Source organism: Callorhinus ursinus, unplaced genomic scaffold (assembly GCF_003265705.2).
Source record: "Callorhinus ursinus isolate GAN/ISIS: 27379988/994484 unplaced genomic scaffold, GSC_fseal_2.0 scaffold5, whole genome shotgun sequence".
NCBI lineage: Eukaryota > Metazoa > Chordata > Mammalia > Carnivora > Otariidae > Callorhinus > Callorhinus ursinus.
This window is the reverse complement of record NW_027397067.1, coordinates 50,644,074-50,667,861: the sequence shown is the minus strand read 5'-3', so window position 1 is coordinate 50,667,861 and position 23,788 is coordinate 50,644,074. Positions and strand designations below refer to the sequence as shown.

The following is a 23,788-nucleotide window of genomic DNA, read 5'->3' as shown; positions in this document are numbered from 1 at the left end:
ATAGGGTTTTCCAATCTCTTTAATGGACTCTGACACATTCGTTGAATCTAAGATCTTTACTAATTTGTACTCAAGATGAGTACATATAAAATTTCCCTGAACCTCTTTCTTTTCCCTGAACTTTTCTTCCTGATTATAATTTAAATAAAATGTCCCATAATTAATTTTCAGAATATAAATGTCTCACTCCTACTTGCATGAATCATTTTTTAATTGCCCTATTTCTTGACCTAGTAATTATTGCTTGTCTGAATTACATTAGTTCTCCCCTCCCCCAATCAACGAATCTGGACAATATGTCGTAACATTATAAAAATTTACAAGTGTATCTTACAAACCAAAATGGAAAGCTATTTTTTATAAATACACTCAATTATTATTTTATGGATGCCTTTATCTAGCAACCATCTATTCAACCCTGGAGTAAGAAAGCTTCAAATGAGGCTTAGATATGGGGAATAATATTCCCATACCATGAATACCATGAAGATTGTCTTAGTAAAATGTAGTTCAGACATATCAGTAAATAAATGCATTTTAAGTGTCCCCAACTTTTGAATAAACAGTATACAAATATCTTCATTTAGTACCAGAATTCTGGATTCAAGCTAAAACCAGCATGAGATTGGTACTGATTTTGCCTATCTTTTGCCTACAACATATCCTCCTCTCTTTTTTTCCCCCCCAAAAATTATTTTAACTCAATTTTCCAGAATATGCAAGTGGAAAAAACAGGCTATAAAGCACACCCTGAGAAATACCTATCAATTATTTAAATTAATTTTGAGAAAATTAGAGAAGGGAAAAATTGATTTTGGACAATGGATCTTCTTCCTTCCTATACTCTCAGAGCAGAGGGCCTACACAGTTCCTTAGAATTCCCTATGTTCTGCTTTCACTAAACCTATTTGGCTTTTCTACTCCTTTGGAAATGTCTTTTATGATTGCACCTTCCACCAAATATTAGCACATGGCCTTATGGCAAGAGGCAGCATGTCAGGGTAGAAATGCTGTGGCCTTGGGAGTTAGAGCTGGGTTTGAATCTCAGACATGCTCTTTATTCCTCTGAGCCTAAGCTGGAGTGTCATTGTGAGGGCAATATGAGATAACTCAAATTAAAGCATGTATCACAATACCTGCTACACGATCGGCACCCAAAAAATGTAATTTTCTTCATTCCTTCCTTCATTGAAAAAAATAAAAGTAAAGTTCAAAAAAGCCATGTTATACAAATATTTTAAAAACAAATAATTTAGCAATGCTTCCATCTTAGAGCCACTGTATCAAATGACCTTTTCAAAACTACACTTGGTGGTGTGGCCACACACAATGGACAAATTAACCTGTTTTCTATATATTTGTCAAGCCAAAGAAAAATATGTATATAAGACACCACCAGTATCACAGATGAAGTGAATAATAACTTAAATAATAACTTAAAATTTCATCAAAGACCTAAATACATACTAAGAGATATTTTAGTAAATGTGTAACATCCAAGAAGCCTGATTTTCAAAGTCCTTGAACATATAAATACAACAGAAATACACATTCAACCTTGAGCACGTTCACAAATCCCTTGAGAAAGTAAACAAGCAAAGAGAAAAATATTAACCAAGAGTTCCTTTGCCCATGGTAGGTGTCTTAGCACTTTCCAACACTTTAAACAGAGTTGCTCAATTTGGAAATCCTGTTGGATAATAAAATCAAGTTATACCAGAAGAAAACAAAGCAAAACAGAACTTTTATTTGTGAGCCCCAGACCTAGGGTCACTCTCCTGAGCCCAGGAAACTCTACACCTAAATTCTGGGATTCAATCAATAAAAAACATATCAAATTTAAGCTTAATGGCACAAGATGCCAGTATTATAAATGGGTTAACAAAAAACAGCTACTTCCACATTGGGACATAACGCAGTCTTCCCGCACATTGATTCACTCACAGAGGAAGACCCTTTTGAGGAAGAAAAAACAACCACCACCACCTGTGTTTTACTTACATAGTTTGCCTTCTCCACCCTCCAAGAGTCTAGCATTATGATATAAACAGGCATTTAAATAACATCCAAATAAAGTAAATGAATATAACAAACAGAATGTAACAAAAACCTAAGCATGATAAAATCAAGTCCTTCTAGATGAAGAGCCTGCTATCATCACACCATCTCTGTACCACTAATAGTAATATCCCTCCAGGGCATTATAACTTTTCAGGACGTATCAGACATAACACAAATTCAATACAATCAGTTAGATGTAAAATACAGACTTAGTAGCACCAATATGAAGATCAGTCAACCCAGATCCAGTATAACAATAGTTATAGTTACCCCACAATATTACACAACCTAAGAAGGTAGAGAAAAGCTTTTGGTAGGGCAAATTCTACCTCTACCTAAATAAACACTTAACAATTCATATCCCATATGATTTTACTTCTAGATGCCTTGAAAGTTACAACTGAGTCTTAGCCTCTAAGCCACACTAAATTGGCAAAGCCCAAAATTATCTTCATATACTCTATAAAATACTGTAGGATTTCCATGACTATTATACACACATATACACATATATACAGAATCGATTATAGTCAAGCTTGCAATTTCTATAAAGCATTATTATGAAAGTTCATTTTCATAAAGAATTTATATAACTGCAAGAGTGGACGTCATCTCCATATTTTTTCTTATTAATATAGTATTTGTCTTCTCTCTGTCAAACCCTAGCCAACCCTGGGGTTGGTTCCTATACCGCCTGGGGAGGTACAGGAAAAGGAACGTACAGGGCAGATGAGACACAGAAGGACCTATGGGAGATGGAGAGGGCTGCTTCCCATGGCGAAGAAGATGAGAAAGGCCACCAGCAGGCTCAAGAGCCCCCTGGCGTCGGAGAGGGCAAAGCCCAGAATGGCGCAGGAGAAGAGCTGTTGCTTCAGGGAAGAGTTCCTGCCATACCCGAAGATGAGGCTCCCAAACACAGACCCGCTTCCAGCCCCAGAGCCAGCCACCCCCACCATGGCAGCCCAGCCCCAGTGCGCTTGGCGGCTGTGTCCATGTCCCGGGAAACGGTGCTCGTTCAGAAGCCGTGGTTAGGAATAAGTGAGGTCAGGGGACGAGGGGCTGCCAAGCTGCTGAGGCTCTCACCTGTCAGCGTCTCCGGAGGGTTTAGCACCCCTGCGGACCGTGATCGGCTCAGCAGCTGGGAAGGGCTCCTGACCGAGAAGGGCATGGAGACCACCTTTGCCCCGGCGGACATTTTCCGGGGCTGTGCGGCCCTGAGAGCAGCGCGGCTCCCGGGGCAGAGAAGACAGAGAGCTGCTGTAATCTGTATTTTTTTTTTTTTTAAAGATTTTATTTATTTATTTGACAGAGAGAGACACAGTGAGAGAGGGAACACAAGCAGGAGGAGTGGGAGAGGGAGAAGCGAAGCAGGCTTCCCGCGGAGCAGGGAGCCCGATGTGGGGCTCGATCCCAAGACCCTGGGATCATGACCTGAGCCGAAGGCAGACGCTTAACGACTGAGCCACCCAGGCGCCCCTGTAATCTGTATTTTTAAATGATACTAATTAATGATCTTATTTATGTGATACTGCTAGAGAGATCAAGATATGGCCAGCACATTTACCAAGCAAACTATGAAAACTTGAAGATCTCAAGAAATGGTCAAGTTATTTTACAAGTCCTGTATTAGTTATAATAGAGCTAATATAATACAGCACTCCATGTGACTTATTACTTAGCACCTCAATAGGTAAAAATAATTATTTGGTATGGAGATTAGCAACCTCTGTTCATTAGGAAAACATCAGCCTGATCAAGAAGTTCAAGGAATCTGAGATTTGACTGATTCGGCAGATAGTTTCCTGTATGATGAAAGAACACAGCCATGTGCCAAAATGAAACAAACCTAAACGCCAAGACAGAGCCAGAACAAGGTTGCACTACAGTTGCTTTTGTTCTGCTAGGTGGGAAGGACACAAAGCTGAATAAAGCACACATGTGCTCTGAGAAAAGACTGTGGAATTTCCATTGCTTATCAGAGTGATCTGGCTCTTTTGTTTGCATTTTAATCAGTTCAGATGAATCCGTTCAGAATACACTTCAAATACAGATGAAAACTGTGAAATAACCAGTAGCTTTAAAAAACTTGATTCAATTTGTCTGCATTTTATGACAATGGGTGAGAGATCAGAAATCATTAGATACAGCTTGTTCAATTGAAATACAGAGGTGTATTTGTCTGATAATGATTCAAGCTGAACTCCAGGGTTCCACACACAGTAGCTCCTAGACTTTAGCATATATAAGGTTTACCTGGAGAGCGTGTTACTCCATAGATTGCTGAGCTCCAGCCAGAGCTTCTGGGCTAGTAGGTCTGGGGTGGAGCCCACGGATTTGTTTTGCTAACCAGCTCCAGGTGTTGCTGATGGCTTTGGTCCTTGAACCAACCACACTTCGAGTAGCATCGCCATATACTGTCTCCGGCTCTGGGACTGGCCACCTCTGAAGTCCAGGACTCCCCTCATAATCCAGCTCTGGTCACAGCTGAGTCACATGAACAACCCCAGCAAAAGTTTACCAATATGCCTTAAAAAGTAATCTTGCAATACTTATGCAATACAGTTACTGAAACCGACCCCGCAAACGCTGATTTGCCAGCTCTGGTTCTGTGGCACACTAGGTTATCTCCAGTTATCTCCAGGGGTGATATAAAACTTTCACAAAATTAGTTTCACTCCATTTTAGTCAAATGAGGCTCACATCTGGAAAATGAATGCAAAATGTGTTGGTTAAAGTGAAAGTAAAGAACAGCTGAATCCATTAGCTCTGCTCTTATAACCTACAGCTCTTGGCTTACTTTTGTTAAATTCATTGAGGATTTTGCTTTTAACTTGGACCTTGGGCCTCATTCTAACGGAGCAGCAAAATGATGTGGTCAAGTTGCAAACTATTTATGGCAGGGTAATTACAAATATGCAAAGACTCTGATGAACCCAGTAACAGGCAGAGGCACAGTGGCACCGCCCCTCTAGGGGTAAAGAGACAGATGACTTACACGTCCGTCCTTCCACTAGCATCTTAGCTCCAGAAGGAGTTATTGAGAACTAAAATGATAGTCCTTAAAAACTGATTATTTATCTCTATCTTCAAGCTAATGGTAATTATTTTCTAAAAGAATTTTTTTCCCCAAGTGGCAGAAAATCATTCTAGAAACAAACATGAAACATAATCCCCAAGTCTTTGGGGGAAAGAAAAAGCTTATTCTAAATGTATGAGAAAATATTATTCAATACTTTCCCCCAGTACACGTACGCAGCTATTTATGATTTTCTAATAGTTTGTTTTTCAAAGTCGAGGAAGACATGAAATAAATGCCTACCACCTGCTTACCATACTGCTATGAGATTTAGGGTTTACAAAAAAAGCAAAAAGGGCACAGGAACTCTTTTTTTTTCTGTTCTTAAAACACTTAAGTTCTTCACAGGGAGAAAGGTATCCTATATGTAGAAAAAAAAATATAGAAAACAAGTGTCAAAATGCCTGACACTATTTTTGCAAAAGAAACATAAAACAGAGTAATGACTGTGGATAAGAATATTGGGAAGCTTCTTGGAACACGTGAGACTTCCACTGGACATTTTCAATGTGGAAGAGTTAGATGACGAAGGTGGAGAGGCAGGGCATTACCTGAGCAAGGGTAAGGAGCAGGGACTGGAAGTGAATGGCTGTTGTGGGATGGGGTATAGGAAGACAATACTGCCTTGCTGGAGCAGAGGTTCCTTATGGCCTAGAGAGTATAAGAAATAACTTGAAAAGGGAAAAGTAATGGAAAGTCTTAGAAGAAGAATCTGGACTGAATGAAGTAGGTAATAGGAAGCCATAGCAGATTTTAAGCAATGATGACAAGTTGTCAGTTGTTTTTGGAAGGTCAAGCTGATAGACTTGAGGGAGGAAGGATTACAAGCAGGGTGAAGCAATAAAGAGGAAAAACAGAGGCCAATTCAAGACTAATTTGTAGAAAACAACAGGCGAGAAATACAAATGTATTTAGATATAGAAATAAAAGCTAGAAACATTATAGTAATCAAACATGGGGGGGAAGGGGTGAGACACAACTACAAAAGCAAAAAAAAAATTAAATACAGACAAGAAAAAATCTGTCTTTTTTAATCTCTTGAAGCAGGACATTATTTCTGTATTTATAAAAATAATCTAATTGTTTTATATGTATAGTTTGTGAGAAGGTCAGTATTCACTCTTTACAAGAAGTACAGCCCTGAAGGAGATGAAAAGTAACACAATTGCTTACAGCCTCTTAGATCACAGATCCTTTTGATCTTAGGAAGGAAGGAAGGAAGGAAGGAAGGAAGGAAGGAAGGAAGGAAGGAAGGAAGGAAGGAAGGAAGGAAAGGAGGGAGGAAGGAAGGAAGGGGAGAGAGAGAGAAAGACAGAGAGAGAGGGAGGGAGGGTGGGAGGGGAAAGAGAATTCACAAAATGTGTGCACTGCATCAAATGGAGCTGTGTCTAAATGTTATTGTCTACCAGCCATTTAATAAATATTTAATGAGAGCCAATCATGTACTAGCCATGCATTAGGTGCAATGGACAAGGTACACGTACCTAAGGTCAGTTGATAACTCCTCCAAGCACCACAAAACATAAGAATCAGTCCCATCCTTCTAAAAGCAGCCATAAACTTGAAAACCAAGCACCAAAGGGAAATCACTGCGCTCTCCTGAACAATGACAAAACTGCTTATCCTTTACTAAAGGAAGTCTGAATTACAGGATGACAAAAAAGGTGGAATTCTCCTGAAAGTTCAACTACTGTTTGCCCCAATTCCCTTTCATAAACACTTCTATGTAGAGTTTATAGTATAGCTTTCAAAGTTCAAAAAGATGTAATCAAACCAGGTGTTGATTACCAAAGAGAAAAGAGGGAAAGAAGGAAGACAGGGCATGCTTAATCTTTCTCCTGTGTTATCCTTTCAATAAGAGAAGCACACATTTTCACCACTTCATTACAAAACATGATGACATTTACATGTTCAAACACATACTCCATTTAAATGAATGCATTCTGATTATTATAATTAAGCTCCTACCTGAAATTTATAATATATGCCGAAATAAATTGCATTTCTTTATTTTGCAGTCTCCTAAACTATATTGGTCAAAGTGCCTTTGGGCACATTCCCTACATATACAAATCTAAATGGCAAAAGCAAATATGAATGGGCTTGTGAGCAACCTGTCTTGTCATTTGTAGTTTTCCTTCAAACAGAGGGAAATAAAATAAGAAAATAAAAGTAAGTAAAAATGCGTAATTCCAACAGGATCTTTGAATTTTAGGTACTCACTGGCCAGAAGACTGAAAATCAAGCTCATTTGACAAAAGGCATAGTGAATGGAATTCTTGCTATAAAAATTTTATGTATACTGCTCTATGGTGACTCAAAATTTTTTTCAAATTATGGAAATCTTTTAGATTCTAAAAAATAAAGCTATTATCAACATGAACAGATAAATAGCCAAAAAAAGTTTTAAAAAATACCATAATACTGGGCTAAATAATTCTTGCCTGAAGAAATTGTGGTGCAATTCCTTAGCATAGTCTGAGGTGAGAATAACATGACAAATCACGATCTATTTATTCAGCTCTCATCAGCTTAAAAAATTAGTACCGTCCAATAGTAAGTTATAAAATCAAAGCTCCAAATGTCTTTGGCAATATATTTTATTTTGCCAAATAAAAACAGCAGTGATGCTAAAAACCACACTAAAAACCAGAGAGTAAAGTTTTAAATGGCTTTAGAATTAAATCTCTTTTCAGGGAGTAAATTCTTACGTTAAAATACTCAGCGTCAAATATTATATTATTAAAATTACAATAAAAAACGTGTTACCTCTGAATCGAGAGATACTTTAAGACATTTGAAGTAAAGGGGGTTTTTTAGGTATCAGCCTACTATGTATAAATGTTCAAAATTGACAGTTGCATTGCTTCTCATTTTAATGTATGTGGTTTTGTAGTACAATTAAATGCATCAGACAGAACATAATTAAGGAATGGAACAGTAGTATCTGTTATATCCTCTTTGAACATACAGATGTTAAATGATCATACCTCACCAGTACATGCCTACTGCAACTCATGTTTCACTTTCCAAATGCTCAGGGTTTAAAACAGAGCAGACTGCACTTTTGATAACATCTGCTACAACAAATAACAAAAAAAGAGTGTGAAGTCTGATGAATGTTTAAACAGAACATTTTTTATGGATCAGCTAAATCTTTTCTGCTTTTTAATTAAAAGTAAAGAAAATGGAACTTAATTATCCTGTAAAGATTAGCTTGTGGGCATCTTCCTGTAAATTACTTCTAATTGAAAGCAAATTGTCAAGTGACATTCAAAGTACTGTCCTTTAAAACACAGCTGTTCTACTGCTGATTTCAGTGCATTGCAGTGTTTTCTTGTTACAGTATGGCATATTTGAATATTTTAACAATTTCACTGGTTTTGTATAGATTTCCATTTAACATATCTTAATCACATTTCTACGCGTAAAAAAGTTAGCATCGTAAGTGGTTTGCCACATCTTGAACCAGCCTATCATGAGAGCCCTCCACTGAGGTTCTCTTTTTTAGATTTGTTTGCTTAAAGTACAGCTACATCTGGACAATGGTCCAGGAAGTGGGTGATTACACTCATTAGACTACTGTCACAAACCGAACCTGTAGGATACCTGTATAATTAAGTCACAGTTTATTGATGCTCTAAAATACATGAAAAATTCAAATGAAATTCATAGAAGAAACTGAAAATGAACAATTTTTAAAATTTAGTGCTTGGTAAAAACTCCAATTCTTTTTTTTTAAGATTTTTTAAATTTATTTTTTATTTATTTGAGAGAGAGAGAGAGAGAGCACAAGAGGGGGTAGGGTCAGAGGGAGAAGCAGACTCTGCCGCACAAGGAGCCCGATGCGGGACTCGATCCCAGGACTCTGGGATCATGACCTGAGCCGAAGGCAGTCGTTTAACCAACTGAGCCACCCAGGCACCCCAAACTCCAATTCTTTTTGAAAATTTTAAATAAACACTTAAAGGGCAATATGAAGACAGCTAACATAGGAATTCTTAATGTAAGACTTTAATATGAAGACTCATAAGATGCAAATGAGGAACACAAATGCATTAGCCCATTAAAATATGGTTCTACTTCTATCCACTTATATATGTATCCATCCACCAATTACTTTGACTGGTAACTATTGCTTAGCACTGTACTCAGCACTGGAGACGTAATAAAATCGACAGAATTCAAGCTCTAACGGGACTTATACTCCAGAAGAGGAAGAAAGAAAATTAATACTAGAAAATTTCTGTTGCCAGGGATCTGTTCAGGATTCTGGGCATAGATTGTTTAAAACAACTCAACAAACAAAAGTTCTTACCTGCATGGAGTACTTATTTCAGGTGATGATAAATGCTTTGAAGAAAAATAAAGCAGAGTAGGGTGACAACCACTGACAAAGGAAGGAGGCATATCCTCTATGCGGTGGTCAGGGAAGACCTCTCTACTAGAGTACCACTTGAACAGAGTCCAGATGGATTTCTGAGAGGGAGGGACGTGCACTGTGCATTATGACAGTACAGAGAGGAGTCCCTTCAGAAGAATTAGAAAAGAAGAATTTTGATAGTCCAAAAAACACAGCTTGAGAAAGGCCTGAGTTAGGAAGGTAAAAGATTAATCATGTTTGAAGACTTACATGTTGGCTGAGCTAGTAACACGATTCAAACCAATGAATGCCTACTTTATATCCCCAGGTAAGTAAATTATGTTCCCAAGCTGTATATTTAGCTCAAACTGTATGTAGTACATGTGGCTTATTTTTACATTATGATACACAAATGATTTTCTCCAGAGCAAAATAATCTGTATGAGTTGCCCTAACTATAACTGACTGGTAGAGATAAATAAGGTAGGCAAGTAGGTAGGTAGTAGATGGGTCTGTAAGCAGGCAGACAGATAAATAAGGTCTAAATATTAACTCCAAAGATTTTTTAATAAGCAAAAAAGCATTCTATAACAGTGCAGGACTAAATCTTAAGCACAATTTGGGCTCTGTTTTTATACCAATATTTCTGGAGACAGTCTAAGAAAAGATAACAAAAAGCAAATCCTGACTCTTATTCTCATCTGCTCAAGCACACTAATATATCCAGAAAATGAAAGGGAAAAGAAAGACAGTGAAATGGGAACTTTGGATGTTTTTTAAAGTCACTTCAAAAGCACTGGAAGACAAAATGCAAAAAAAAAAAAAAAAAAAAGGCGTAATGCCTGGACTTGTTTACAAATTAAAGTCATGTTCTTCCTAGTGTTGAAATGATGTGGGCTCATGTATTGCCAATATCATAAATCCCACTAATTATCTTTAACAGAATTCACTGAAGGGGGTTAAAAAACTATGTCCTAGTAATTATATAAATTATAATTGAGATGTAGAAAATATACATTTTAAAGCACATGAATTCAAACTATGAAATTAAATTAAAATATACAATTTAAAGCAATGAAAGAAGCAAGCATATTTTAGTTAGGCCTGTTAAACTAAGCTTCCTGTATGGACACAAAATTAAAATGTCATCTTATGAAACAAGAATTAAAACATTCAGCAATGTACAAAATCAGCACAACACTTTCCATCATGCACCCAAGACTTGGTCCCAAACTTGAGATGCATAAAGTTTAAAAGATTAGGCACCAGTTGGCCATAATTAAGTCTAGCTTAAAAAAAAAAAAACTAATTTAGCGGACTTCTTCACTTAAGCGCACATAAGAACCACCCGAAGCACTTGTTAAAACCCAGATTCCTGGGCCCCTCCCTCAAGGTTATGGACCAGTAAACCTGGAGTAGAATTCAGGAATTTGCATTTCTAGCAAGCTTTCAAGGGAATGCTGAGGCTGCTGGATTCTAGGGAAATGGTGATCATTTTGGCTAAACAATTTCTCCATTAATTAAATACTATGAGTTTTGCTTTTATATAAAATTGAACCATTTTATCCAAAGGGAAAAATGGTCACCTATCTTTTCACACCGAGAATCTTGAATATAAATTTTAAAGGAGACAAATATTTGGTTTGGGAAATAAAGAAATATTTCTATCCTAGTAAATATTCCAGATCTCACTTATTTACACTTTCACTCAGCAATATTATTGTGAGCCACATTTAATCATTACACATATAAAGATAGTGAACCCAATTTCAGGGTAACCCAGATTCTGATGAAAGGAGTCTGAGTCTGAATCTTTAAATACAAAACTGAATTTGTACCTAAATATTCCAGTTAAATTCGATGTACATTTTATGACTTTGAAATAAAATAGAATACAGTGATTCTTATACCAGGGAAAATATAACTCAATTTCGTATCCTCCAAAAGTCAACAAATAAACAGTATGGTAATATGCTAAAATATCCATTACTGTAAAAACCCATTCATTTGTTCAGTGCCCAAAAGAAATTAGAATTTGTTTACTTTTTCTTTGTTCACCCCCTACCTTGAGAAAGCCATCCCTTTCTTCTTGCTACCAAAAGCCTTCCATTTTCTTTAGCTTTCAGCTCAAGGTTCAGGCAATACAAAGCCTTCCTATCTAAATCTACCCGACTCTATTTATCTGATTGTTCTTCTCTGAATATTTTTATTACTCAAGTATTTCATAAAGTTTTGAGTGGAACCTTCTGTCTCCTTTTTGGCTACAGCATTCAGAATAAATGGCCAATGAGGAGTAGATTGTCATGTTTTTTTTTTTTCAACACACACCCCCAACCGAGGAAATCACTATTACCCACCTGAATTGCTTTAACAGACTCCCAGATGGGGCTGCCTGCCTTCAGCTTTTGTAATTATTGTTCGATGATACCAGATTGTTGGATTGTTTGATCCCTGCCCAAAAACTTAACACTGATATTCCAAAATCAATGAATTATAGAATTTCCAAAAATGTAGAAACTCTAAAAGTCTAGTGCCAAAGCTATAATTGTTTTCTTTATCCTTTCCTTCTGTACCCTAACCTGCTAAAATGTATACATCCTTTAATCCAATAATCTTACTAATTGAAATCTATTCTTTGAGAAAAACCTAGAAGCAAATGACTATATGCATTAATTTAGTCATTGTAGTAACAGTTATAAAAATTGGATACTAGCGAAATACCTTAAAATAGAATGTTTAGACAAATTGTAGTAAATCAGCTGAGAGACAACAGAGCAGAAATGCAAAATGAAAATCAGTAAGACCATGTAAAAATATGGAAAATACTTCTTCTAAGCACAATAAAATTATACCTCTATTATGACTGTATATATATATAAACATAAAAATATAGAAAATGGAAAAACCAATGTATTATGATACGTATTTTTTGTTTATATTGTTTTTGTAAAACATTGGAATCAGTACATGGCAAATACAGACTTCTTCATCTTCTATCTCTCCATCTCTGTAGTTATGCAATATATGGAATGAGCTTCTGATAATGCAGAGTTTCTAGGTCTTAAATTACCATAAGTTTCATTATGTTCACCTTACACGGGGCATAGACTCTTCACTGAGAATTTCAGTAAAGGTTGTAATAAAACAGAATTTCTGGATAACCATCAGTTAAGTTCAATTAATCAAAATATCCAATGGTTCATTCCAGGTTTTACCTAGTATTGTGTACTAGGATAACTAAGAGCAGATGGGTTTTGTTGTCACATTCTTTGTTACAAGGTTTGTATACAATTACAGACCACATTACTCAGGCCTTCAGAGCTGAATGGGAATTGAGCAGCTGAAGTCCAGGCCATTCCTTTGAAAACGAATGTCTTCCAGCTATTTTTCTTTCTGGTTATATTGAATTTTCATATGGATCTAACTACGGGTAAATAAAAGCCAGAATAGCTCCATGACTGACTTATCCTCATTTCAAAATTCTGGCATTAAAAAAAAATTCCAGTACCTAATCAGTTAATATTAATATGCTCAAAGCATGTCTACTAAATAATAGTACAACCTTATAGTGGGACAGTTTAAACCCAGACTCCTTGGGCTCATTTATCATCTTTTTCTGTAACCCTATAATAGTTCTTTTGGAACAGAAGAAGAAGATAAATGGATCCCTGAGAAACAAATATTTACAAACCTTTTGAAAATGCTTTTTAAGTAGGAAAGGAAATATTCCATTATCTATGCTGATCATGAGAATTCACTACACAGGATCAAGTAGAATGTGTGCTGTTCAACCTCATAATCGTTTGCAAATAAAATCAACCAATTCCAGATTTCAAACTTATAAATGAAATTCCAAATCCCAGTCATCTTTTTACATAATTACAAAGGGGACTCTGATTGCCTATTCTTAAATGGATTACCTTGTATATGGAACATCTACCAGTACCTTTATTGGTTTACTGTTGTGCAGGCCCCATCACCTGACCCTCGAAAAGAAGCGAACAGGAGTTAGCAAAAAACATCAATGGCAAATTCCAGTCCCTGAGTTTCACGTGATCACTGCACACATTAACCATTAATATCCTTTTTTGTTTGTTTTAACTGGAATAAGAAACATTTCTTCTATAAAAACAAGAAATTACTTCGAAAACTGAATAATACAAACAATAGTCTAAATTTTTCATTTCACTTTGCTTATATAGAAAAAGCCATCAGGAAACACATCGGCATTTTGGTCGCAGCTATAGCCATGATGAAAATCTGATGTGTGTCATTTAATCAGACACTGCAGAGATAACAGAGAACCCTTAATTCCTGGAAAAGCAATTCAAATCATAAGATGGTAAATTAAATTAAATTCTTGGCTTCTTATACAAATGCCTTCATTAAAAAAGAATATATAAACATGTAAAGCATGGATTATTCAGCATTATATATGTGTATACGTGTGTGTATATATATATTCATATGTATATAAAATACTATGCTTTGTTGTTGTTTTCTTGGTCCTTACTATATGATTATTCATCTATCCACGCAGACTATGATGAGACCTGTGACAGTCTCAAACACCTAACAAAATTTATAAGGAAAGAAAGACTACTGGGTAGAATTTACTTCCATCAATTGATCCTGTCCCAACCCTTCAAATATTACACACACACACACACACACACACACAGACTTCTCAGTGTTCTCAAGACTGGGGTAACGGCATTTTAGAAATGTAGTTTAAGAATACTGAATTGAGATGATTTATCAGGATCTCCTGTGACTTAAACATAACCCTTAGTGTGTTATTTTTCTCTATCATTTTTGTTTTCTTTGTTATTATTTTTAATATGGTAAACATGTCCAACGGCTGTAATATGTTTCCCCAATCCAAACGTGAATGATAAAGACAAGCTACTAATTTGAAATTTAAACACTTGAATAAGCCGGAAGGAGGATAAAGCATAAACTGTAACAGAGAACACAATGGAATGGAAATTGCTCAGACTAACTATGCAACAGGGCAAAGCACTCTGACAGACGCCATGCCACTGAAAGAAGTAAAAGTAGGTCACAGGCCACTTTTGTGGTCCTGTCACTGCTCGTTGGGTACAGCATTCCTCTTCCCCATACCTACGGCCTACTACTAAATGTTACAATATTACTCATCCTTTCGAAATATAACCTCTTGGAGACAGGAGAGACAGAATTCTGAGCTGAGACCTTCACACATCTCATAATAAATACGCTTCTTTTTCCCAGTAAGGTTTATGGATGTATCTTATTAACTTTCTATAAAAAAAGTAATGTGTTAAGTTTGTAAGACTATGCCAACCCTAAGTTAAATCTCACAAGCTTTGAGAAAATAGTTTTTATGGACATCAATGACTACAAGTTCTATGTTCAATACAGGCTTTTGATTCACGATCAGTAAATTAAAATTTCAATGTTAAAAGAATAATCAGGGGTGTCTGCGTGGTGCAGTCAGTTCAGCGTCCCACTCTGCATTTCAGTCCAGGTCATGATCTCGGGGTAATGAGATTGAGCCCCACATCGGGCTCTGTGCTCAGAGCCAAGTCTGCTTGAGACTCCCTCTTCCTCTGCCCCTCCCCGCCTCTCTCTCTGTCTCTCTCTCTCTCAAAAAAAAAAAAAAAAAGAAGAATCATACTTAGATTGAATACTTTCTTGAAAGGGTACATAAAAGGCTTTCAATAAGTTTTTCTATCTGATGCCTAAGAGTTCCCAAGGGGATTTTGTATTACCTAAAATTGTCTGAAGTTTTTAAAAACATACTTTCTCAAAAAAGTTAACAAAAGGCTCCAGATTAATCCCCACAGCTCTTTGTTTAAAGCTGTAGGGCATGCGTCTCCTGCTAGTTCATTCTGTATTATATACAGAGTTGTCTATGGTTTCCTTAGACAGTAAGCCATGAGACAATAGGAACCATGGCTCAAAACTGACTAAGTTTTACCTGATGTTTATGTGCCAGATTTATTAATAGGCATTTTCACCTACATGATCACATCTTTTTTTTTTTAACCAGTTCAACTTTTTTTTTTCTGATTTTATAATAATATGTCTCTTGGATATGTCTGTGTGCACATATTTTTAAAACAGCTTTGCTGATATAAAGTCAATATACAAAAAGTGACACATAATGTATGTAATTTGATGAGTTTGGACATATGCATACAACTGTGGAAACCACATTACCACAATCGAAATGACAGACATATCAATCACCCCCAGAAGTTTTCTTAGGTTTGCGTTCATTATTGGATCCCTTCATTTTGCCACAAAATCCTTTCCACTGATAAAATGGGGTTATGAAGAGTCCCCCAAACCTGGTCCATTCACTGGATTTGTGAACTGCAGTCACCCTAAACAATGTCTCTAAAATGTGGTTAATTGTGCCTGTTCTACATAAAATAGGATAAGGCAGATAATGTCAACAGTTAGATTAAATGTATAGAAGATGCCTAACAAGCATTATGTGTTATGCCTATCACATAGGAGGACTCTCAAAATTTTCTTCCCTTCTCCAGAAGTAATATGTAAGACACACATATATTTATCATAACTTCGTATCACTGACTCCCAAGGAAATACTGAGTGAAGGAAATAAGTGCTTTTGCATTCCCCCTCCTGTTAAGCTTAACTCCATATGTAACACCTAAAGCAAGTATGCCAAGAACTAAATCTCTCCACTTACCTACTAGAATATTTATACTGTGACAATATTTAATGTCTGTTTTTCCTGTCTTGTTTTTTTAAGCTCAAGGGAAATCACTCAAATATTTGCCAGTTTGGAGTATACTGTAATTAAACACTAAAATCAGAAGACATAGACTATTTAGAAATAGATTTTTAACAGAAATGAAAGAAGATAATAGTACATTCTAGAAAATGATGGAATCAATCAAATCCCATTGAGAGTTTGAAATAAGTCTACGTGCTTACATATACAGTTCATCTGGAGTTATTAACCATGTTAGAACATTTGCATTTCCAATCTCTCTATTAAACCAATCTCAAAAACGGGGACACACAAAGAGAATGAAATTTGATCTGATTTTTTTGTTTTTGTTTTTGCACAATGGTTGAGTCTGGACAAGTTGGATAGCATTTTTTCCCATTAAGCCAGTTGGCTCAGTAGAAGATATGAAAAGATCACCTGCTAGCTAGCCAAGCACTTGGAGGCACTTCCATACCCTTCGAAAAGCACAAGCTTCCCTTGATAGAGAAATGGGAACTCAGTCATGGCACATCTGACTATGTCACCTTTCTTTTTTGAAAAGAAGGTCCCCCAAAACCTGCAGATATCAGCACAGAAAATAGAAACAAGAATAAAATTGAAGGGTTCCCCTCCTACACTGTTGGTGGGAATGCAAGCTGGTGCAGCCAGTCTGGAAAACAATATGGAGGTTCCTCAAAAAGTTGAAAATAGAGCTACCATACGACCCAGCAACTGCACTACTGGGTATTTACCCCAAAGATACAAATGTAGTGATCCAAAGGGTACATGCACCCCGATGTTTATAGCATCAATGTCCACAATAGCCAAACTATGGAAAGAGCCAAGATGTCCATCAACAGATGAATGGACACCACATATACATATATACATATATATAATAGAATATTATGCAGCCATCAAAAGGAATGAAATCTTGCCATTCGCAATGACGTGGATAGAACTGGAGGGTATTATGCTGAGCGAAATAAGTCAATCAGAGAAAGACATGTATCATATGACCTCACTGATATGAGGAATTCTTAATCTCAGGAAACAAACTGAGGGTTGCTGGAGTGGTGGGGGATGGGAGGGATGGAGTGGCAGGGTGACAGACATTGGGGAGGGTATGTGCTATGGTGAGCACTGTGAAGTGTATAAGACTGTTGAATCACAGACCTGCACCTCTGAAACAAATAATACATTATATGTTAAAAAAAAGAAGAAGATAGTAGGAAGGGTAAAATGAAGGGGAGGAAATCGGAGGGGGAGACGAACCACGAGAGACTATGGACTCTGAGAAACAAACTGAGGGTTCTAGAGGGGAGAGGGTGGGGGGATGGGTTAGCCTGGTGATAGGTATTAAAGAGGGCATGTATTGAATGGAGCACTTAGTGTTATATGCAAACAATGAATCATGGAACACTACATCAAAAACTAATGATGTAATGTACGGTGATTAACATAACATAATAAAGTTTTTAAAAAAAGAATAAAATTGAACTTTGGGGGAAAAAAAGATGCAGAGCACTGAGATATTTGTAAAAGATACAGAAAAAGCTCCAGTTTGCTTGAAAGCTTAATGTTTGGTAACCTATTATTATCATTTAAGATAGAGGAAAACTTCTTTCTTACAGATCCTCAGAATTTATCAACTGCCTTCACTTGATTTGATGTCAAAGTGATTTTTATCTCTAAACATAAAAAAGTCTTGATATCTTCATACACACCTTAGTTTCCTAAGCAATGAGATGCACACAATAACCTAATCTTTTGCTTTTGCCATAGGAATAATACACACATATATTAGATTGCAATACAACAGTTTGATTTTCTTAGATTTGAGGGATCATAGTCACTGTTGGTCTTTGTTTAAATTAATTGTTTCTTATTCAATAATAAAAATGTCCCTGCATGTATAGTTGCAAAAAAGCATATTTTATATCAGCATTAACTATTTCTTCAAATAGATAGTTGAACCCATAATAAAACCATCAAATTCCTCCACTATGTAACTTGTGCATAACTGGGTATAAAGGACAATGGTTTATGCCCCTTTCTATTTGTGGCACTTAGAATTATACCACATATAAAAGGGGCAAAGAGAAACAGATCCAGGAACTGGAAGATCTGAGGCTTATACAACTCGGGGGGAGGTGTGGTCTCTCCGTGAAAGGACACAAAATTGCAAAAAAAAAAAGTATGTATTAAAGCAAATATTTATTTAGAAAGAGAAATCTTAGTAAATTGCAAATGTTAAAAATATCACAATTATTTTTCCAGCTCAACTTCCCCTTACAATCATCCCAATTATGACTGCAACTGTTTTGAAGTATGACAGAGGGAAAGTTAAAGAGAAATGATTTAGCAGTCTTAATCAGTTATAGTTAAAGTAGCTTGATTTTTAAATTTTTATAAAAACAGATTACATGAACACACTGCTTGAGCCCCTCCCAACGCCATAAAAAGGGCCTCAGCTAGCCAGGGTCCTGACACCTTGAGCTTGTCTAGATTTCATAAGAGTTGACTGTTACTGATAATATAACAATGATAATGAGGACTTTCATTGATAGATACCAATGAAATGCTTTTAGAATTGACCTGAGAGACTCAAAACACTCTAAGGCCCATCTAGAATATGAAATCACCCAAGAATCTATTGTTGTCTTGCCCCTTAACTCCTCAATCCCCATCACCCTCTACCTTCCAAATATCCATTAAATAATAATCTAGCAAGTGATTATCCAGGCAAACCTTTACTTGCTTTCTTCCAGAGACAAGTAGCTCTCTACCCTACAATGAAGGCCATTCCATTTTGAATAGTTCTAACTGCTCTACTGATGCTGAACCCAAATCTGCCCTTGGCAGAACCCAAATCATCCCATATGTGGAATGCAGACCCAGAATGCCCTTGAAAATGATTTCTTCTGAGCTACAAAGAAAGCTAATTCCTTTTCTACATGAGTTCCTCAATTATCTGAATATAACTCTCAAATGAAACCTATATTTTTCTTTTCCTATTAAATATCTCCAATTCCTTCAGCTATTGCCTGGCTGTTAACATCCTCCAGACATAGCTGAGTTTTCAGAAGGGCATGGACATTCAATATAATACCCTAAACTTGACTGACCAGTATAAAGCAGAGCAGGACTCCTTGTTAAATACTGAACACTGCAAAATCATTCCAGACTCCCAGTAAAGACCCACAATTAACTGAAATACCTCTGAAGTTTTAATTTTGGTAGCATATATGGTTCCCTCTTCTTGTCCTATAGTTAACTTTTTTTAGCCAAAATTCAGGATGTTATTAAATGTCACCAACAGTTTTAGAACATCATTCCAGCCTGCATAGTTTTGAAAGTTGATGCTTCCATTAAGAGACATAGTGAAACCCATTTAAACAAAAATAATTCAAAATTTTCGGGCATGTATTAACTCTGTCCCTCTCCACCTTTAGCACTTGAGTCTGTCTCCAGAAAAATCAGTGATATATTTTTATTGGTTCATGTACCAGACCCAGCAGTTTAGGCATGAGAGGCACTGGTAGAGATTATTAGAAACCCAGAGATATATTACTCCACATTTACAGTTTTCATATCTAGAAAAATAAATAATAGTTTATAACAATGAGTCTGAATTGGTTGTTTCTCTTTCAAATAGAATCAACACAAGTGCAACTGATAAAGAGAAAGCAAGTTCTTTGCGGGGGGGGGAGGGATTGTTTAAGGGATTCTTGTTGTGAGTTTAACCTAAATATAAGATAAAACAGAAGAACTTATATGCCTCTGTAAGGAGTTTTCCAGCCTTTTTCGCTGTGGCTCTCTTATTCATTTTATTTTCGTTAAGTAGACAGGCTAGTCCAGATGAAAATATTAATGCTCCATAATTAGTAAGTATCTAAATGTCTCAAACATTTTTCTTGAATTCAGCTTTGTGTCTTTTTCTTTTTTCAAATTATCCATCTGTACTCAGCTTGTGCTTCTTTCTAGACACAGATTCTTCCAGAGTTTTTCTGGAACAACTGTGCTTCCTAATTCTTACATAGTTTCTAAGAGAATATGACAATACCTGCTCCCACCTCTTAACCCCTTTAGGCTGAATCTGAATGAATGATTCAACATAGATCATCAACCTGACTTTCTCAAAGGAGATTTTGACATCATTATAAATATATGTGGCAGAAAGGTTAACTTATCACTTAAATATGAAACAGATTTCTTTATAACATGCATATTCATGAAAACAGACAATAAGGTATCATTAAGTGTGGAGATGTCTTCAAAGAGTACTGTCAACTCACCTATTCCTACCCGAGAAGACATTTATTTGAAATCTTAAAAAGCATAAAGCTCTTTATGCATCCATAGTTTGGGTGTTTTCCCCCATGTTCTCCCCGAGGAGAGGAGTACATTTACTGACACTGGCAAATGCCTGAGCCATTTCATTAAGCCATCACCAGTTGAACAACAAGTAAAGGAATTCTTCCCCCAAACGCCTAGTGAATCTTTTGCCTGGAGAACAAAAGTGTAATGCTTCAAAATGTTTCCAATGCCTCACGGTCCCAAGGAACTCCTAAGGAGCTCTACAGGGTTCTGTGGTCACACACGTCCACTTGTATTAAGCAGTGATACATGTTATGCAAAAGAGAATTAAATTGGAATTAAAACTTGACTTCAAACATGACTTCAAACCTAAAAAATTCACAGCTGGTACTCCAACAGTAGTGATAATGGTCAATAACAAAATTTCCAAGGATTGCCACTTAATCTAACCAGTCACCAATATCCATTCAGAGAAAAAATATATATATACATACACACACACACACACACACACACACACATATAAAATGAAGACATACTGTGTTAATGTTACATATATTCATACAATATATTATAATAGAAATTACTTCCCATAATATTGACAGAATAATGTAATTATTAATGTGACTAATTATTCCTCATTTGTTGAAAATATTCATGTAAATACCATGTAAACAAGCATGTCTGAAAACTCCTAAGGCATTGTATCTCTCCTAGAGTAAAAGCCTCATGATGGTGTGTTCTATGTCTGCCTTATTAACTCCATTATCCCTAGAACCTAACTCCATTTCTGACACATTTCTCCTCAAAACTTTGTTCAATAAAATCTAATGGACCCCAACATGTTTTTCTGGCCTCCACACTATTCAAAAAGGTAACAACTTTCAGTTGGGCTGTTGGGGCCTGAGGTGGATCACAGTCTCTGGGAGACATTTGTCCCCTCACCCTTGAGAGTGGTTCCCAACAATTTACAAGGAAATATTAATTTTCTTGCTCCTCATCAATTGCACCAAGCTTAAGAAATTTTTGACTAACATCATTTAAGGATCCCAACAGTCACTCTTGGCCACATTATCCTATTTGGTTTTCCTCATACATTTATCCCAATCTGAAATTACCTTGTGCATTGACTGAATTACTGTTTTTATTGCCTGTTGCCCACTTTTAGAATATAAACTCGAAGAGAGCAGAGAACTTACCTTCCTAGGGCATGACTGACCTCCATACATAAAACAGTGCCAACAAGACTCAGAGAAAGATCACAATACATATTTGTTAATAGAATAAACAAAACTGTAGAGAAGAAATGATACAGAATTTCTTAATTAGCAGCGTCTATCATTTGTAAGACCCAACAGTAAGTTTTTCAGAAAAAGAAAAATTACAACATTAAATGGATTTATGGATTTTAAAGAAAGCTATATTCTGACTTGAGGAATATCATAATATGAATTCTCAAATCAAGAAATATATTTTGGCTTTGTCTTCTTAAAATTATTCAAAGATTTATATAGTTGTCAGAGTTTCTCATCAACATGGATTAGAAAATGTCAACCCACTATGTGGTAAATCCCAAGACTCACAGGAAATAGAACATATTAGTTGTTCTGGGCAGGTTTCTGAGTGATGACCTTCCAATTTCTCTTGAGCTTTTAAGACACCTACTAGCCTCAAAGATTTTTAGACTGGGAAAGACCAGTATAGTCACATCACCCCATTTCACAGATGAGAATGAATTAAGACCCAGAGGTTCAGGGACTGTTCTTACAGGTTACCCAAAAAGCTAGAGAAGTCTCTCAATTGCCACATGTCCTTCATCTTTCTCAATGACTCTTTCCACTTTTCTAAGAAAAAACACTTTGTGCAAAGCATAGTACATAAGAGGAGCTCAATATATGTCAGTTTCCTTTATTCTTAGACTTACATTTGCTGGAAATAAATAAACAAAAAACCTAAATTTTCAAATCCTGTCATAGATCTTAAGTTAACCCTGTGGTTCTTTAAGATCTCCTTTATAACATCCGTTGTTAGACCGTGAAAAGTTGTGCTGGGGAAAACCAAGATATTTCAAATAAGAATTCACACTGAAATATTATTACTGACTTAAAAAATAAATAAAGGGGAGGAGGGGTGGGAGAGAGACAGACAGAAAGGGAAAGAGAAAACGACCCAGAATGTGAATGAGAGATGTCAACCATTCAGGAACTCAGCAGGTTCGTCAAGCTCTAGGTTTCATTTTAGCCCACTTTGCAGAGTTCAACTCTGATCTAACTACTAGCATGATTTTTGGGCGTCTGTTTGCAGATGCAGTAGAGTTATCAATCCGAACAGACACACAATCCGGGTCCAATGTCACTTCTCCTCATTATGTTAATAGTTAATACATGCAAATGAAAACACTCTAGCAATTTGATTTCTTTGAAGATAGTTTGCATATTGTCTTAGCCATAATGACTGTACACTTCTCTCAGCCTCCATTTATGCAAGGGTAGTTTAGTTCCTTTTTATCAGCTCAAGTTCATTTTGGCTGCTATTGGAATGTATGTGCATGTTTCTTTTTTACCTTTTGCCTAATTACCATTCAGGTACCATAAGCAGATTTTTCATGCTATTGGTGTTTTTCTTAATTAAGAAACAAATGAATTCTCCCTAGCAAAAAAGATGGAACAACAGAATAAGATGCCAGGGGCTGATGTTCTGTTTCTTAATTGAAGCAGTTCTATTGTTCGGTGTCGGTAGTGAGGGGGCAGAAATGTCATAAGTGTAGAATGTTAATAGTACAAAAATAACATAAAACTACTTTTAAAAATAAAGGGCTACAAAAAAATGCTGTAAGAGCCTTGAAAACATAGATTTCTATCCACATATTAATTCTGACAGTAACAGAGTAGCTTAATTTACAAATCCCTCACACTTAGAAAGCCTGAGGTTCTAACCTCAGTCCTGAGAGATATGCCTGCCCCTCTCTGCATGTCTAGTTAACTGTACCCTACTTATTTGCTCTTCATCAATTAAGGAGACACCCAAGGGAACGATTTCTTTAATTTGTGAATAAACTCTTTCTCTTTTAATTTGCATTCTTTTTTTTCCTACCCACAGTAAATTTCAATGTCCTACTGACATATTCAGTAAGCATTACTACAACGATAAAATTAAGATGCATGCAAATTCATACACACTCCTCTTCCATTTTTCCTAGGGTGATGAAAACTTCAAGGAATCAAGATTTTTAGAAGAAAGC

The 23,788-nt window shown here is 36.2% G+C and overlaps 1 protein-coding gene and 1 pseudogene across 4 annotated transcripts in view; both read right to left on the bottom strand.

The window, feature by feature from the left end:
* Window positions 1–23,788, bottom strand: part of ZFPM2 (zinc finger protein, FOG family member 2) — a 443,996-nt gene that overhangs the window by 399,476 nt on the left and 20,732 nt on the right. The gene's annotated exons all lie outside the window — the stretch shown is intronic.
* On the bottom strand, window positions 2,808–3,256 carry LOC112822973 (ATP synthase F(0) complex subunit C2, mitochondrial pseudogene; annotated as a pseudogene).